The sequence below is a fragment of the Plectrocnemia conspersa genome, unplaced genomic scaffold, assembly GCF_051122295.1.
Source record: "Plectrocnemia conspersa isolate PC_06_02 unplaced genomic scaffold, ASM5112229v1 ptg000011l, whole genome shotgun sequence".
Lineage (NCBI taxonomy): Eukaryota > Metazoa > Arthropoda > Insecta > Trichoptera > Polycentropodidae > Plectrocnemia > Plectrocnemia conspersa.
The window spans coordinates 24,181,807-24,200,549 of record NW_028277175.1 but is presented as its reverse complement, the minus strand read 5'-3'; the positions used below and the strand labels follow the sequence as shown (position 1 = coordinate 24,200,549).

The 18,743-nt window shown below is 28.1% G+C and overlaps 1 protein-coding gene across 3 annotated transcripts in view; it reads left to right on the top strand.

Annotated features, from left to right (window-relative positions):
- LOC148230056 (neurotrimin-like) overlaps nt 1–18,743 on the top strand; it is a 521,584-nt gene that overhangs the window by 370,192 nt on the left and 132,649 nt on the right. Inside the window, exon 1 of one of the 3 annotated variants that reach the window (XM_088197574.1) lies at nt 1,848–2,122. The exons of the other annotated variants lie outside the window; for them this stretch is intronic. The gene's annotated coding sequence lies outside the window, so the exon portion shown is untranslated. Of the gene's footprint in view, nt 1–1,847; nt 2,123–18,743 lie in introns of those variants that run through there. 3 annotated transcript variants of the gene reach the window in all.

Genomic DNA, 18,743 nt, shown 5'->3' with positions numbered 1-18,743 from the left:
ATATATGCATATTTTTTGCGCGTTGCTAATGGCCTTTTCGAAGGTATGTTTATTTTCACAATTTCAATTCAGTTATAATATACAAAACGCATACCAGTATTCGCAACGATGTATTCATTAATTTAAAATTTAATCACGACGACAGATATTTATAAAAATATTCATTTAATGTAAATAGTATTAATAAAAACGCAGAAAAATATTGTGAAATTACAATAACAAACATTCAAAAACATAACTACAATTATTATTATTAAATAGGTATTATTTAATAATACTTTAGATTACCAAGTAACAACGACGAGTGACGGTACGCTTTGCATTTAAAGTAACCTGTTTTGTTCTACAAATAAATAAGAACAAAGGATCTTTCTGAATTAATAATTCTAACATAAAAAACCATCGTTTGTAAAAATAAAATTTTGCAATTTTGTAAGCATTTAAATTTTAAACAAAGTCTTCTGTGCTTAAAGATCTGATGCGTGGTTTATTATCTACAGCCAAAATACATTTTTTAATTTTTAAAATCTTAAAATATGACATGGCTTATTTTAAAAAAAAATGTTAGGAATCTTAGAAAGGATTTTGTATTAATTAAAATTCATGGTTTTTAAAATTATTTCAATTATAAAATAAAATATTTGATTTTATTTTACATTTTTTTTATTTTACTACAATATAGCTAATAAATATTGTGTAAAGTTTCAAAATAGCTATGAAAATTTTTCTAAATATTTGGTAGTAAATCTACTATAAATTTATATTTTTTTTTGCCACTACTGGTTTAATATTTTCGTTTAGAGGAAAAAATCTTAGTTCACTGATTTAAATTAATTTATCATGAGATATAGATCCTACGCGTTAAATTTATTTTTAATATCTAAGGATATTGTATAATTTATTATATAGGGTGCGTCAGTAAATTATTATTTATTGTATTTATTCTCTCAGTATGATTTTCCCTTAAATATCGATTTCTAAATGAAAATTGTTTTTATAAAATATATTGTATCCTTTTAATATGTTTAGTAATGAATGTTTAGTTAATCATTTGTTGTAACATACTAGTGTTACAATTAGATCAACACAATCAACATTTACTAAGTAGTGAGACACCAGACTGAAATCAGTAACATATATTTCGTATTTAATATAAACAATTACAACTGCTAATCACTATCACTAAGCACGAACATGCTTAATTTTATTTTTATTATTATTCGCAACATTAATTAATAAGATTAGGAAAATCTGGAAAAATATGATCAGTGATAATCGATCGTAATTAAAATTGTATGATATTCACTAATTTCAATCTTTAAAATTAAAAAACACAAGGTCTTTCTGGTTTAATGTAATTTATAAAACATTGCGCAATTTAGATTAACAATGGTTTGCAGTATTTTAAATCAAAAATATATCAATAATCTATGAAGTCAACTGCATAGATGTAGTTTTACAATAAATTTACCGGAAAAGTTTTGCGCCATTTATCCATAAATCGATAATGATGCCTCTATTATGAATATCTATATATCAGGTCCATAGCTCTTTAAATGACTCAGATAAAATAATTAATAAATATAATTATTTATTATAATATATTCAGTACTTCTTGAGAAAATTTGTCAAGGCATAAACAATCCACCTTAACAACTCGCAAAATTACAATTCATCGTCGGTTTTAATTGTTATTTCATTATGTCGGATAATAAAACAAACCGTTTCAATAAGAATCGCAATAAACGCCGGTCTACATTTAAGGTTTTCCTAAAGGGGTTGCCAAAGACTGGGGGCGGGGGGTGGTTCGCTGCGGCCCGGCCAGTCTATAACCGGCAGCCCCGGGGGCCGCACGCGTCCGCCATCTTGGTTTTTGACCCTTCATTACCTTCAAAAACCTAACCTGTACAAACACAATAAATCCAATACATTGACCAAAAAAATGTGAACAAAGTGATTGAATAAAATATTTTTTAATTTAATTAATATTTAATTAATTAATTAATCTGGTGATGTGCGTTCTCAATGTAAATACGTATTATAATTGCAAAATCTGAGGTTTCGCATCGCTGATTAGAGGGTCCTGTATCATCACTCTCTAGGGAGGTATTCGATATAGATGGTGAGTCAGAAATTTGCTTGATCAGGGTCAAAATTTAATTAGGCGTGTATTTATGTATTTATGTAATAATCAAAGACTAGAAAACGTCCATCGAGTCTGATTTACTTGATAATTAATTTACTTTAACAAGTACGGTGATTTGATTGTTATTAAACAATTTTTGTGAATGGGTGTGATAGATTTCTGTGTGACTTAAATGCTTAAAATGCAAAACACGTTGTGATCAATTCACTAGTGAGCAACTTTGTAACTATTATGGAAAACCATATGGTGACAATACAGCAACCTAAAAATAATATTTCATTCTGAAAACTAAGAATTTATATACTTTGTATTAATAGATAAATGTTTTATAAAATAAAAATATAGTGTAGTAATTTGTGGTTATCAAAATTATTAAAAAAAAAAATTATTTTATAATTACCTTAAAAATATTAAACTTTTACTTCTCAATGTTAAAAGTATTAATAAATAAGGTAGTAAAAAATATTTTTATTTCTGTTTAAATAATTTAAAAAAAAAAATATGGTCTTTTTTAATATTAAATTGGCAAATCGATAAAAAAAAGTTTTAGTATACACTTTAAAACTAATAGCTTGAATTAATATTATTTTAATAAATTTAATAAATTGTTATAATATTATAAAATATTAGTAATACATTGTGTAATGCTTTTTGGTTTAAATTCAATTTATATTTGCATTTTCTATTATTTTATGATTTTTTAGCTTTGATAATATTAAAACTTTTATGAAAAATAAATTAAAATTAATTATAATTAAAAAAAGCCATTAACACAATACTTTTTATTTTTTTGGTAATTTTTATATTTTCATTAATTCTTAGAAAAATAATTTAATTAAATAAATTATACTATTTATTAATATTTTTTATGAAAACCAAGTTATTGTTGTTAAACTGAACCAAGTTAAAAAAATAGCAATTTTTAAAAAGTCCTTTTCCTTTGACATTTTTATTCTTAATTTTTGTAATGGTAAGACGCAAATTGAAAAAATAAATAAAACCATTAAATTGACATTGACAATTATTTATTGTGTTAGAGTAATTTCATATTAAGTGTCAGTTACTAATAGTTTAATTAAAATACAACTTTTAATTAAAAAAAAAAAAATTTAAGTGAATAAAAAATATGAAATAAAACTTTTTTTATATGTTTTTCTATTTTTTTGTGTAATTTAGTTAATTAATTAATACAAAAATTATAAATATGAATTTGTATTTTAATAAGCAGTAATTGAAGCCTTTTTAGTGTTTTATTATCAAATATTTACAACTTGTTCACCTTTATAATTTGGTAAATACGTAAAAATAACATTATTAATATTTAATCTAGAACATATTTTTTTAATGTATTTTTTTAGTTTATTTAAATTTATAAAGATACCAATATATACAATATTTATACCTTTATTTTACTATACTTTTTAACTATATAGTTAAAATTTAAGTAAAAATATATGAAACCTTTTACAAATTAAAAATACTATTGAAATATACATACGTATATAAAATATAATTCATACAAAATTAATTATTAAATTTTACAATTTTAGTTTTTAAAGCTACACCTAATTAAAAATACTAAGTCAAATTAAATAGCGAACTGAAGCTATTACTGTTGGAGTTAAAATGTCTTAAACCAAGATTTGTTTTGGCATTTTGTGTATATATATTTAAGCTTAAGTCTTTGTTTTTCATAGTTAGTAATATTAGTGGGTTAGTGGTTTTTAGCGAAATGTTTTTATATTATTTATCTGTGTGATAATAACAATATTTCTTTATTGTTGGAATGTCTGTTGAATATCGGTCTAATGGCCGCAATTGCAGCAAGCTTTTTATAGCGAAGTTCTATAATGTTTAGATTTATGTGATACGTTACCCTGCTCTTTTTGAAGAGACGGTAGTAAAGTTTGCTTACGTTTCGTATTATTTTGGCTCATCTTAATTTTCCACCTCATGAAATATTTATTTAAGATTTTTGTAATATATTCGCAATAAGTTTAGGACCGTAAGCACTTATTAAAATAGCTGTATCGTCAGCGTAAATAGATAAATCCATGTTTATTTTATTTTCCTATATCGTTTATATACAAGAAAAAGAGAAACGACCCGAGTAAACTTCTCTGAGAAACTCCAGCTGGAATTTTACACGGTATCAAAAGTTTAATATTTAGTGAAACAACAAAGCTTATACTTCTCAGGTATAAGCGTATTAAGCGTAGCTCAAGGTCATGGATTTTGTATTTATATATTTAGTAATTTTTATAATAAAATAAGCGGATATATGCTTTGTCAAACTCGAATGTATTGATTGTTTTATTTTCTAGTCAAATATTAATCTTATTTAGCAATGATAAAATATACTTAAATTAATAAATTAGTCCGGATTTAACGAAACTGATTCAATATTTTTTTGCTTGTATCATCATACATTACTTAAACCAACACTAATCAATTTAAATAGGTTTCATCGTTTCCCTGCCTAATGGAAATATCTACCTTGCTACATTTAGAGATTAAAACTTCAACCCCAACAAATTATTTATTCCAAGAACGTCCGTTCACATAAAACAGATAATGTAAGTACATAAATACGTGCCTACCCTTTTTGCATCCGTAATTGGTTCGCGATATATGGTATCTCTTCGCTAAATTTATGACCTTCCGCACGGTCGAGCCAAGTGCATTTTTCACAGTTTGTCTTAAACTTTGGCCATCTTTGCCTCGAAAACACCCTCGGGGCGGCACCCTAGGGGATGTTTGCATAAATATCGAGGCAAAACTAACGTTATTAGTGCAACCCGCGCTCGGGAAAATAGCTCTAGGTGCTCCAGAGTTTCAACTCGGTGCAGCAGTTTATGAAATATTGCTGGTATGAAAAATTTTCAATATACTTTCCCTCCTTCCCTCACCACCTTTCGTCTTTCTTTTGTCCGCTATACTTGATGTCATATTGTTGCTTGAATGTTATAGTGGAGATACATTGAAAACATATGCTAAAGTTCGACTTCTTGATCTCTGAATATTTTATATTTGACTATGTCAACAATTATTTATATTTATGGCTTATCTACACATATTAAATAATAATAATTAAACACAAAATAGAAAATAAAAAACAAATAATAAGAAAAATCGCATTTTCTGATCACCTAATAAAATTTTTAGAACCATTTCCAGCATCTCATTTAAATTGTCATTTCTGGATGCATCACATCAATTCAGAGAATAAAAATATGATAATTTAAAATGACAACATAAGTCTTAAAAAAAGGTTCAGAACATAATTTAATTACAATTTGACACAGTGGATGCCATAAAAAAAAACAGGAAAGAACCTGAAAAAGCGTGAAACCTTTAGGCCAATTATTATTTCGCCTTTTTTATTAAAAAAGTTTACGAAGCTTATACTACGTAAAATAAATTAGGAACAATTTAAATGAGCAATATATGGAATAGTTGTTCAATAAAACAAATATTTTGGGCATTACTGTTGGAAAATATATAGTGAGTGAGCAGGCATTGTTCAGAAGTAAAAACTAAAAATAACTATCTGCAACGAATCATTTTTCGAAAAAAAAAACAATTTGTTTTATGGCGCAAAGTTTTTATTTTAATGCACATATCTTTTAAAATAATTGTTTGTTAAATAGCACCGGAATAAATTTATTAATACAGAAAGGATAGATAATCCAAAACCACTAATTCGATTTTTTGCAGGAGTACGAAACGAGTAAAAACAGGAACAGAAAAAATATACAAAAGAGGAAATATTTCTCAGCTGATTTCTTGTATTTAAGTCAAGCTTCCGACAAACAGTGGCACATTGAATTAAAATATAAAATAAAAAAGGCACTACCTCACTAAATTCTTATGAAGTCATATCTGAGCAATCGATATTTGTAGTAAATTATCAAGATGAAAAATTCTCCGTCTGCCTAATAAAATTTGGAGTACTTCAGAGCAATGTACTAGAGCTAGTACTATACTAAATATATACAACAGACTTTCATGCTACAATACAAACATATCTACCTGCGCATCCTTTGCTGATGACATATTTGTTATGTCTTTTCATGAAAATGAAGAATAAAGGCAAACGAGCTTAAATCTGTACATGTTACGCAATAATTACACAATCAGATGAAAAAGTACTTGAAGATGTAAATGAAAATAAGGCTTACCTGAAAAATCAATATTTGGAATAAAAAAAGCATTACTTACTGACTTACAAAGGCTTGAAAATTAATTGTCAAGGAAGAAAAGATAATTTTAAGGCAGAAATAAAAGTCAAGCCTAGAGAAACATAAAAAAATAATAATAAATAATTTAGTCCCAAGCATATACGATTGTACGAAAGTTCGTATATTTTTATTGATTTTAAAACATGTAGAATGTTCTATGTAATCAAATATTTTTTAGGCCTGAATATAATTTTATATGTTGCACCAATGTTAGGTTAATCAAATTTATTTATATGTCTTTAAAAGTTTCTCAAGCTTAAAAAAGCGATTCTTGAACAACAATTTTTTTTTAATACATATCAAGATTTATCTAATAATACTTTTTTTTTCTTGATTTAATAATACTTTAAATTAGGCAAATTTAAATATCGAAATTTGATTCGAATCAGACTCTGATTTTTGCAAAAGGGCTATGCAGTATTCCAATATTTTTACTGATGGATAAAAATGGCTATGGCGCAAATAATAAAAGTTTAAGCTTTCTTTTTCAAGCCCAAATTTACACAAACAAAACAAACGTAATTATAGAGCCCACGCTAATAATTTGACTCGATTAAAATCAAACGAGGCCTGTGTGTAATTTGAAAGTTTTTAATTGACTTGAGTCGAAATTGATTCTAAGCTCAAAGCCTCCGCCTTATATTTTATGTATAATATAAAGGGTATTGATTTTGCAATGCTATAACTATAATACAACATAAAATAAATTAAAGTATGAAATATTATAGTAATAAATTTTAATATATATTTTAATTACAAATAATATCCTTATTGATATGAAAATTATATATTAATTATAATCTACATATATATAAAAAAATAAAAGATAAATTTTATAAATATTTGTATTAATATATGTTTAAGTCAGTTAACCTCGTTTGAATAAATGTTGTAGGAATGTTAAGGAATCAGTTTATTATGTACATAATATATCATTACACTGTTATTATTTTTTATAAGTGTAATTAGCTTATTAAATATATTAACTCAGAATTCGTAAAAATACTAAAACTTTTTACTAAAAAAAAATTATATCTCTGTATGTACATTTTATAATAGGTTTACTCATTAAAATTAAACGTTTAATTTAGGAATACAAACATTTTTTTATTATATTTATATTATACATATAAATACATATATACACAATAACACCACGTACGTCGTATATATGTGTATAAATAAAATAAATACTGTTTTAAAAACGTGAATTAAGTCATCAAATGTTAGTTTGAGCCATCTGCTGCGTAGCTTTTTTTCTTAAAATAAATTAAATATGTAATACGTTTATACACATACATTTTTCACGTATCTGTTTAGTAGTAAAGGGGTAATTAGACATCTAAATTACATATCTTCTAACAGCACTTGTACAAAAATACAGATTGTGATATTTAATTAAAGTAAATTCATTAAAATTTTCTAGCATTCTTTTAGTTTAAATATTATTGTATAAATAATATTATTTACTATGTACAAATAATATATTATATCTTACAGATAATATTGCAAAAAATATATATTTTATAACTCTCATTCTCAAACGTAGATGATTAGTCTTTGCTGTTTGTTTATTTAAATAGTGTAAGAGTTCTGTCGCAAAAAAAACGCATTTCTTAAATACATAAAATAAAACAGTTTTCATTAATATTTTTTAAGATAAGGTATACATATATTTGTTAAGCTTTTAGTATTTACACTAATGTGAAGCACTATTTCTTCTTTTCTGATATTGGTAATACTCAATTATATTGTCTGTTAATTGTGTATTATTAAAAAAACTTTTATCTTTATTATTATAAAAGTTCAAAGATAGGTTTAATATATATAATAGATATGTATAATATCAGAGCCACACCTAAAATGTAATACCAAAAAAAAATCCAACATAATCAAATCATAAATATTTAAAATGCTAAGATAAATATTCTTACAAATCCAAAAACTATATAATAAATAACTACTACTAACTTTTTTAAAACTATTTGATAGTACACACTATAAAACCAGTTTTCAATTCTGACAAATTATATAGTAATTTTTATTAAATTTATACCACAAAAAGCACTACAAAATAGTTTGATAAAATATAGGTGTTCTCAAATATGCACATTTTAATGAATAAATATATAAAAATTTACTTAGATATAATCAAATATAAATAGACTTACATATGAGTTTAAGCTCATATTAAAATTTATTTATTTATTTTTATTGGTTATTAAAAAAAAAACATCTCAAAATTCAAGTATTAAAAACATTATTTAGCCATAAATATTATTTAAGAAATTAGTAATAAACAGAATAGCCAACATATTTTTCCGAATCACAGATTCGGAAAAAGGCTTAAGAGCATCATTATTTTTATACGTATAAAGTATTCACACCATATTTATTTTTATGAGTGTACTTATATCTTATTACACTCTGTTTACTATTAGATAATCATAACATGGGTGTTAGGTCATTTATTGTTATGTAGTACTTAGTGAATTTTTATTTGTATTTATTTTTAATTACAAATAGCTGACTTACAAAGTGAATGCAAGTAACGAAAGATCTTAAGAAAAAAAATTTGACAGAAAGTTACCCCTTAAATACATTGTTGAGTTCATACATACTTCTTAAAAAAAACTTTTCTCTCACAAATCGTGACCCCTGTTTATTGTTTGTTGATTGAAATTAAATTTTCCGATTGATTATTTTTTAGGCAGCTACACACAATATCGGAGCTTTCGATCTTAATTACCCTCCCGAGCGTGAATTTGATAGGGCAAATTTATTACTATATAAAAGCGGTCCGCAATAATAACACTTGGTCAGAAAATGCGATATCCACCCATAGCTACTACCCCATCCCCAGCCCCAAACCGCTTGTGATCTTTTCGCGTTATTTATGATCGGCGTGGTGGGAAGACCGACTAATTGGGATTGATGGGGAGCTTTTCGAGCTGTTTCAGAACAAAAAACGTACGTAATAAAATAAAAGGAAGAAGAAGAAAAAGTACCCGCTATATAATGCGTCATACCGTTATTTATTGCGGCAATAAAATTGTTGACATGCATGTTAAATATAAAAACAGCCCTAACTCTCGCCGTTGTACCGAACGCGTTTTATTATGTACTCGGAAATTATACGCATCGTAAATATTGACTAGTAGTTGTCGAATGTTGTTTTATTGAATTCGATATTGAATTTTGGGGGTTCGCTTGTGTAGATGTAAGCAGAGCCGTTTTTAGATAGGAGAGTTTGTGCGATTTTATATTCCAACGCGGGGAACGTGAACTGTAATATTAAATATTTTTAATCTCATTTTGCTAATAACATTTAGTTTATTTCAACCTATTAGTGCCTGTGTAAGTTTTTGTTGTAGATTTTGTGTTGATTTTTGGGTTATTATACATTATATTATTTAACAATTAAGAAAATCACAAAATATTGCTGACGGTTTTGCGCAATATTTTCGTTCTGTTTTCGAGGAATCTTTTTCGCCTTCTGCTCAGTCGCTTCCTTCTTCATGCTCTTGGTCTTCAGTACTGACCATCAAAGAAACCGAGCACTCAGATCTTAAATAAGGATTTAATAAATTAAAGACAGGGCACCTGATTTAATTCCCGATTTTATTTTGAAGGGTAGCAAAGTCAGTCTCGCTGCTCCTCTAAAATGTATTTATGATCTGATTCTCAAGGCATCATCATTTCCTGATCTATGGAAATGCACTAAAGTCACCCCTATTCATAAAAAGGGTGACAAATTATATATAAAGAATTATAGACCAGTCGCAGTGTTGTCAGCTCCTGCTAAATTATTTGAAATAATTATTTATAAATATCTCTATAATTACTTTCAGCTAGTTTTGTTAGACCAACAGCACGGGTTTCGTCCTGCCCGTTTCACTGTTACTAACCTTTTGTCAATCACCAAAACGGTGACAACTTCTCTCGATGCATGAATTCAAGTAGACGTTGTGTATACAGATTTTGAGAAAGCCTTTGACAAAGTTTGTCATAGGTTATTATTAAAAAAATTGTCGAACCTCGGTTGCTTGGATAATTTAACTCGGTTATTCTCGAGTTATTTAAGCAATCGTAGACAGTTTGTAACATATGGTGGCCGATTGTCGAAAGAATATTTTACCCCTTCGGGGGTTCCTCAAGGATCCAATCTGGGCCCTCTGCTTTTTGTGTTATTTATTAATGACATAAATACAGCAATTTCAAATTCAAGTTTTCTTCTGTACGCAGATGATTTAAAATTATATAAATGCATTTGATCTGTTGTGGACTCCTTTTCTCTACAAAGTGATTTAGACTCTCTGTGGAGATGGGCTTCCGTTAACCATCTGCCCTTTAGTGTCGGAAAGTGCCTTACTGTGTCATTTTCTCGATACCATTCGCCATTAGCTTATTTTATCTCAGTGGTAACATTTTGACTAGAAAAACTTCTCGGAATCACTTTCGAGAGCAAATGGAGGTTCTCTCTACACATACACGACGTCTGTGATAAATCTTCCAAGATGCTCGGCTTTGTTATGAGGAATCCCTTTCACTTTGATGATCCGTCAGTTATTCGCATCCTCTATGACACCTTAGTTCGTAGCATTCTTGAATCAAGATCTATAATTTGGAATCGCCGAATAGCCAAATATTCCCTTTTAGTGAAAAAAATTCAAAAAAGGTATTTAAGATACCTTTACAAAAGGACATTTGGTTATTATCCGTACTTATATCCCAGCGCCTTGGGAGAGCGTTGGGATATGATTCGCTGAGTTCTCGCAGAAAGCTGTATGTCGCTAAGCATTTTTTTCAAATTACTAAAAGGTGCTGTCGACAATCCAGCTATTCTCGAGGAATTCCAATTTTGTGTTCCGGAACATTTTCGAGAATCACGATCGCGACCTCTTTTGATGGCCGTTAGGGCTAGGACATCCGCACTTGCCAACTCGCCATCCGGCTCTTTAATACGCTGGCATTACATATTGACTTATTTAATGTTAGCTACGAGGATCTGATCCAGTTTGTATCATTTAATTTTGATAATTTATATTTTTTTGTTATGTTTAAGTATCGTTATTTTTATGTATATATACGTTTTTTATGTTTTATTAATTTAAAATTTGTTTTCGACCATCGTGGCGCATTGGGGTAACCACGATGGTCTTAATTTAATCTAAAAAAAAAAAAAAAAAATTAGAATTTTTTTATTGTGCATTAAATAGCTTTTAATTATATCATTTTTATTCTGAATAAAATTTGGCTTATTTATATTCAATCCAAAGTGAAAAAAAAAATATTTTAATATGATTTTACTGATGTGCTAGCAAAACTATATTACTAGCATTTCTATAAAATACATGGACTATAAGATCACACAAAATGTTTTCTTAGCCAACACGATTAAATGAATATGTAAGAATAAATATATTTAATATATCAAACTGTAGTAAGTTTCTTGTATAATAAGGTTTTTTGATCACTAAAGTAATTTAAAAATAAACATAACATATATTATTTATTGCTTGTATTTCTACTTATATTTATAAATTCTTTAATCACTTATATGACCCTGGATGTGTTTTTATATATAATTTTATGCGAATATGCCAGTAATATTTTTTCAGTTGAAATATATTACCCGATCTCAACATTATGTACGTGTTTGGCCTTACGGCAATTTTCGTGGAATTAATGGCCACATATCGAGCATTATTTGCGCGAAAGTGGCAATAAAAATATTAATGTGACATTCATATTGATTAATATATATTTTATACATAAAATTATAAATAAATATTATTGAATCATACCTAAAAATGTTTAATAACGAATTCTTCAATTTCTTATTTAAACTTTACAGACGCTCCGACGTTTCGACCCTACTTACTGCTGCCATTTTCATTCGAGGCATTCGTATAAACAACGACCATCGCGATTTAAGCAAATGCATTCAAAATTTTACTAGGTCGTCATTTCCGATCGTAAAACTCGTCTGCGACAGACCAACACTGTCACTTTCTCTTTCGGGGAAATTCTCAAGGGTTGAAAGTGGAAATAACGCTTTACAATGCCAATAAACCGGCCGTTTTTCGCGGATAACAAAGCCCAATTCCCTCGGACCATGCGACAGATGTCCTTGGGAAAATTCCGGCTCCTTCTCTCACTCCACTACGGTCCAATCCCTTTTATAGTTTAAGATTCAACCAATTAGGAAGGGTGTACTGGCGACAATGTTAAAATTTAGTGGCCCTTTCTTTGTCTTTAAGAACTTCTCATAATATAAGATTTATATGAATTTATTTATGAAAAAATCATTAATTGTTACAGTAACTGTTGATGTATAGTTATTTTCGTAAAGTAGAGAGAGTCTATAGGATTCTAAAAGAGTTCCACACAAATATATGTGTAAAGTGTATCACTATTTTAATATAGTTCTTAACTTATATTTTCTCAATGATTGACATTTTTTCTATTATTGTATTTGTTATGTACATATGTTGCTAATGGAATCCTTTTTTTAATTAGTAAATAAAACAAGTATCAATGGCTTAGTATATATTTTTTAATTATGATCTCCCCCAATCTTTTAACGCGTGATCACTTCAAATGTCACGTGTCAGTTGCTCAGCAGCAAATGCGAACTGTTTGAACAAGGTGAGAGTCGCCTTCATTACTCTTGATTACACGTAGCAGTCGGCTCGGTTCAGCCCACCGGGTGGCATAAATACGTAAAGCTACAATTATTACAGCATCAATGGAAGTAGGAGTAGATGGATGGGGGTTCTCGGGTGCATCTAAGCTAAAATGGGGATGAAATCCGAGTAACAGCGTGTCAACATCATCAGTGACAATCTTATGTGTATATATGATGCATGAGCATTCACTACAAATGGGGCATATTCCTAGCTTGTTAAAATTATAATAAAAGCATTTATCGATTCATGAATATTTTTCACACTAAATTCCATGAAAAAAGTACAATATATATAAAATTATAATGGAGCATAATGCAGTGGTATTTGAATAGTCATTCAGCGTAAACCACTGATAAAATAATATGAAAGAGAAAATACAAACAATAGACGCGTTAAATTTTTTGACGTTCAACGTTAAAGCGATAACAATACAATAACAAAAAAGCGTTTTATGTTAAACGCGCGTATAAAAAATAAAGCTTTTCCGTACTAACCGAAATGATAAACGTTAATCCGGCCCTTGTTAATCTGCTAAGTTATTGTTATGTCTGCGTATTTGCATGCAAAAACCCGAGTATTGAAAAAGTTGTGGGGTTAAAAGGTGATTTTTTTCGTTTTAACAAGTTATTTTTGAGTGGGTTCATAATTGAATTGTTGAATGTAGAAATGACATAGGTTTCAATAAAACGTATGCTAGACCAAAAGTAAAATTTTAGATACAAATTTTAAAATTTACATTTTTTTTTTTTTTTAAATTGATAGACCTTTACATATATTTATTAAAAAATGTTTATGAACTACTTACCAAATTATTAGGAATTTTTCAAATTTTATTTTACTAAAAATTAAACTTCACATTAATAAAAGTACACTTATATAATTTTTTAAAGTATTAATATTACCTTAACTTAATTTAATTAAACAATTATCATATTTGGGATTTATATTATGTACTATACTTTGTATTAGGTGCAGCAGATTCTTTTTTATTTACTGTTATACTATTGATTTTTGGTGAAAACCGCATTATAATTACTATCATTGCCTCCTAACCCCAAGATGGGTCTTTGCCTTCTCTAATAATATTCTCCGTTTCCTCCGGTCCTACATCAGATTCCTTTATATTTTGGCTTCAACCACCAAAGCTTTGGTCTGCCAGCCGATCTTCGGTCACCAGACTTGTGATCCAACAATTGCCTTGGTGGTTGTGTAGTCTCTTCTGACTATAATGAAGAAGAGAAAGCCTCTCTACCGTTTTTCATAAGATTCCCATGTCGTCTGGACGAAGTACTTTAGCATACTTTATCTCTTTCTTCGTTGCATGCGACACCCCTCCCATTTTTATTTCTAGGGGATCAGCGTCAGTCCTGGATTGTTAAATGAATAAATTCGATAAACCTACAATACCACTAACTCAATTCCATACCTTTGCTACTTGTGTATCTGATTTTTTAATTTTGCGCAAAATTTCATCGATATTTTAACTAAATATAATTATTATTGTCAATATTAAATGTGTTCCTTATATTGTTGCTACCAAAAGCAATAAAATATTAGTATTTAATATAAGAAAAGAGCATTATTATATAATATAAATAAAATGGTAAATATTTCTTTAGAAGCGCAGGGTAACACCCCTAAGGTGTATGACTGAGAGGCAAATAGTAATGGATTCTAATTAGAATGTAACGGTAAACCGTCGAGATCGATAGGGAATCTTATGATGCCTAGCGTTTTTGGTATTGATTAAGGATTGCAATACTGTTAGTACCGATACCGGTTATATTGATATTATAGCAAAAATTCACCTTCGGTACTACCGGTATTACAAAATGAAATATATGAATATGCTACTTTTTAACCTTTCTCAACGTGCCGTATATCATTTATAACACTTTTCTTTTGAATGTGCCTAGCAATCGTTCGTTGGCCCAAGTAATTGTATGTCAGAACATGTCTAATCAATATTTGGTACATGAGTATCAACGTGCTACGAGATAGTGCCTGCGATTTGATCTGATTTATTAGCCCGAAATAATTTTTATTTGCTCGTACTACTCGTTTTCTGATTTCTTTGCTGTTGTCGTTTCTAGCAGTAACTTAGGTATAAAAAACTGTATGTATGCATAATGATATCTCTGTCTAGTCACACATGACACGTATTTTGTTATCTGCATATTAATTATTAGGCATATTTTTTGGCAGAAGACTCAAGATCGTTAAAGACTTCTTTGCCTTTTTATTTTTATTTTTTTACAATATTTTTGTCATCTGCATAGGCGGTTTATTATATATACTGCTTGTTAAGTTGACTTTGGCATCTCTAGTTCCTTTTTTTAATGCAGTGTGCACTGGAATTAAGCTTCTTCAAGACACTTAATTTCTCCATCGCTGCATTTAATCTGCCTCTATTTATCGATTCATATACAGCCTTAAAATCAAAAACTAAGTGAAGCGTCTCGATGGTGAGCTTCCCAGTATCTTACAGGTTTGGTCGAATTTTTTATAGTTAACGCTAGTATGCGGCTCCTTTTGAAGACATAGACTTGAATTTTTGATACAAAATAGAGCTTTCGAATACCCTTATGATACTAATCTATATCGTAAGGTATCATAAGAGTATTCGAAAGCACTATTTTGTATTAAAAATTGAAGTCTATATCTTCAAAAGGAGCCGAATACTAGCGTTAACTATATGCCAAGTAGCATAAAAGCTCGTATGGGGGCCCGGTCCATTTACCATAAAACTTGTTTTTAGGAAAAAAAAAATTCTTAATTTTTTTTAAAGGCAAATTAAGCTTCTGAACACTTTTTGCGTACAACATTTTTTAGTAAGATTTGATTTCGCAAAGTTATGACACTTTTAATTATATATTTTTTTATACAGAATGTATAGGTGCTCAGTAGTTCTATACGATACTAAAAATTAAAATTTAATCATTAAAACCAAGCAATTAAGAGCGTTAAATCTTCTGAAAGTCTCAAAATGGCTCGTATGGGGATCCGATCGAACTGATACATCGCTTGTTTTAAAGCAAAAAACTATTTTTTTTATATTTTATTTAGATGTAGTTTAGGCTTATAAACATTTAATATTTAGCGATCATTTCATAAAAATTTTAACCTACTGAGTTACGAATGTTTAAGTTTTTTGACTTAAACATTCGTAACTCGGTAGGTTAATGGATTGTTGGATTTTTCTAGCAAACATATACAGGATGCTTAAGAATTCTACACTGTCATCAAAATTCAATTTATTTATTTATCTATTGTTGATTTTCCTGTTTTCAATCCACTTTGGCATTTTTCTAATATTTTTAAGCATAGAAAATATTTTATATGTTGTGTTTATCTGTAGTTCTATAGGTCACCCTTTATATGTATTTTATATATAATTTCTTTATTTCTATCAGAGTATATGTTGTAAGATTGCCAAATATTTTTTTTAATTTTGTTTTTGTGTTGCATAAAAATATCCTTTATTTTTTTTATCTTTTTTTAGTATCTCTGTAGAAAGATTATCTGTATCTGGTGACTTTTATTTTTAGTTTATTTCCTCCAGAGATAGTTCATCACCACTTAAAATATTTGTTTGCGTTTCTTCGGAGTAGAATTTTCCTTGTTTTAAGTTCGTCTCTCAATCGTTGAACATGTCATCGAAATGCTCCGCCCATCTAGCTTAGATCTTAGGTTTTTCAGTTGTGATTTTTTTTATTCTTACACATAAAGCTCCTTGGTTTATACTCTCCTCGAAGTTAGTCAAATTTTATGATAAAGATACTATTATTTTGCTTTCTTTGAGCTGTTCGATCTAGATAAGTGTGTTTTTCGCTTTGTCGTTTTTTTGATTCTGTGTTTTTTCTTACCTTTTTGCGCAGAAATTTGTTGTTTTCAACAAATACTTTTGTATATATTCTTGTTGCATTATATATGATAGGTTTTTCTCTCTGGTTGCTTATTGGCTATTCATTGTTTAAATTTCTTACAGCCTGCCCTAAGACATTTTCTGTCAATGACGTAACAAAATATTTACAGTAATTCCAATATGTATCAGATTTTTCTTGTGTAGCATTGTTTTCGTAGTAATGTAAGCCTTATTTTATTTTTTTTACCAAGCATCGGTTTCTCATTTTTGTAACCATATATGCAAGCACGCAGTTTTTTAATGGTTATGTAATGGTCCAAGTCCACATTAGTCTCATGGTATGATATCCTGACATCCATTGGATTGGACATATGTCTTGTATCAATACAGAAGTGAGCAATTTGGTTTACGTTTTTCCCATCGGGGGGTTTTTCACGCCATTGTGAAATATGTGAAAATATGCAGCAAAAATCATATTTTTAGATACCTCAAAGTTCACAAGCTTTGTGTTATTGCCATTATATTTATTATGCAAAATGTTTGCCAATTTTTGATACATAAATTTTCTCTTTTCTTACTTTGCCGTTTACTTTTTTAATATCGTATTTCTTTACTGATTCGTGGTAAAAATTTTCTATAATTATATCATATTATTCTTCGTGTATGATATTAAAGAACATTTCTTAAATTACATGTTATATCTATTTTTTAAACAAATGTATCCGCGGCATTTTTAAAATGTTTTAACTAAGGATTCCATATCAGGACAGTCTCATGTCAATGTCTCAGGAACAAAGAGACTTTTTTTACTAAAAAATTGCCTTAAAATTATTATTACCTTATTACTAGAAATATATGCAGGGCTAAAATCATAAATTTAAAATGTTATCAATGAAAACCATTGTCAAAGTTGCTAAAACAATATTTAAATATAAGGGAAGATGTATTAAATTTTTTTATTTAGATAGTTTGTAATCGGATACTGCATAATATAACGTTGAAAATCAAAGAAAAATTAAGCAATAAAATAAAAACCCTCAAAAATAGACTTAAGATATATTTTTTTTATCAAAATCTTTACTTACAATTTAGCTAACATTGATAGAAAGCGGGAAAGTATTTTTAACGGCAGGGATATATACTACAAAAATTAGAAATATACTATTTTATTCGTCCCTTGGTCTTTCTTAAAAATATGTCATTCTAATTTCATAATCGATTGCTTGAATTCTCAAAGGATTATTTTGTATATCAGAAAATGATCATTATTTTGTATTAAAGATTATATCATACTATATTATAATAAATTAAATGACAAGTTGGTACAAGCTCTGATTTATTTTAATTAATTAATTGTATAACCTGTTTATTTTTAATGCATACAATATGAATTAATAAAAATTCCCAAACATAGTAATTTACTGAAATATAATTTATTTTTACTTTAAAATTACCTTTTTAACTTAAAAATACTAGCTTAATTAATAATATTCTTATAATTAACAATAACAAAAAACTAAATTATATACATAGATAAAAAAAACTATTTAGAAAGTAATGATTCAATTAGCTAATTTAAAATTAAGTTTCCTGTAAATACATTACTGAATTATGCTTACGAATATATTTTTAATTTACCTTAATGGCTGTAAAGGATACGTATCCGTTAACTGATTTGACCCAAATCCTCTATTACATCGTATTAAGTTTTGGCTAATTAAAGGGCTCGTTAATTAGGGCGCACAAACTCCTGCCTTGATTTTATGTGTGCTAGGCAGCCCTTATTAAGGCTTTTTTCA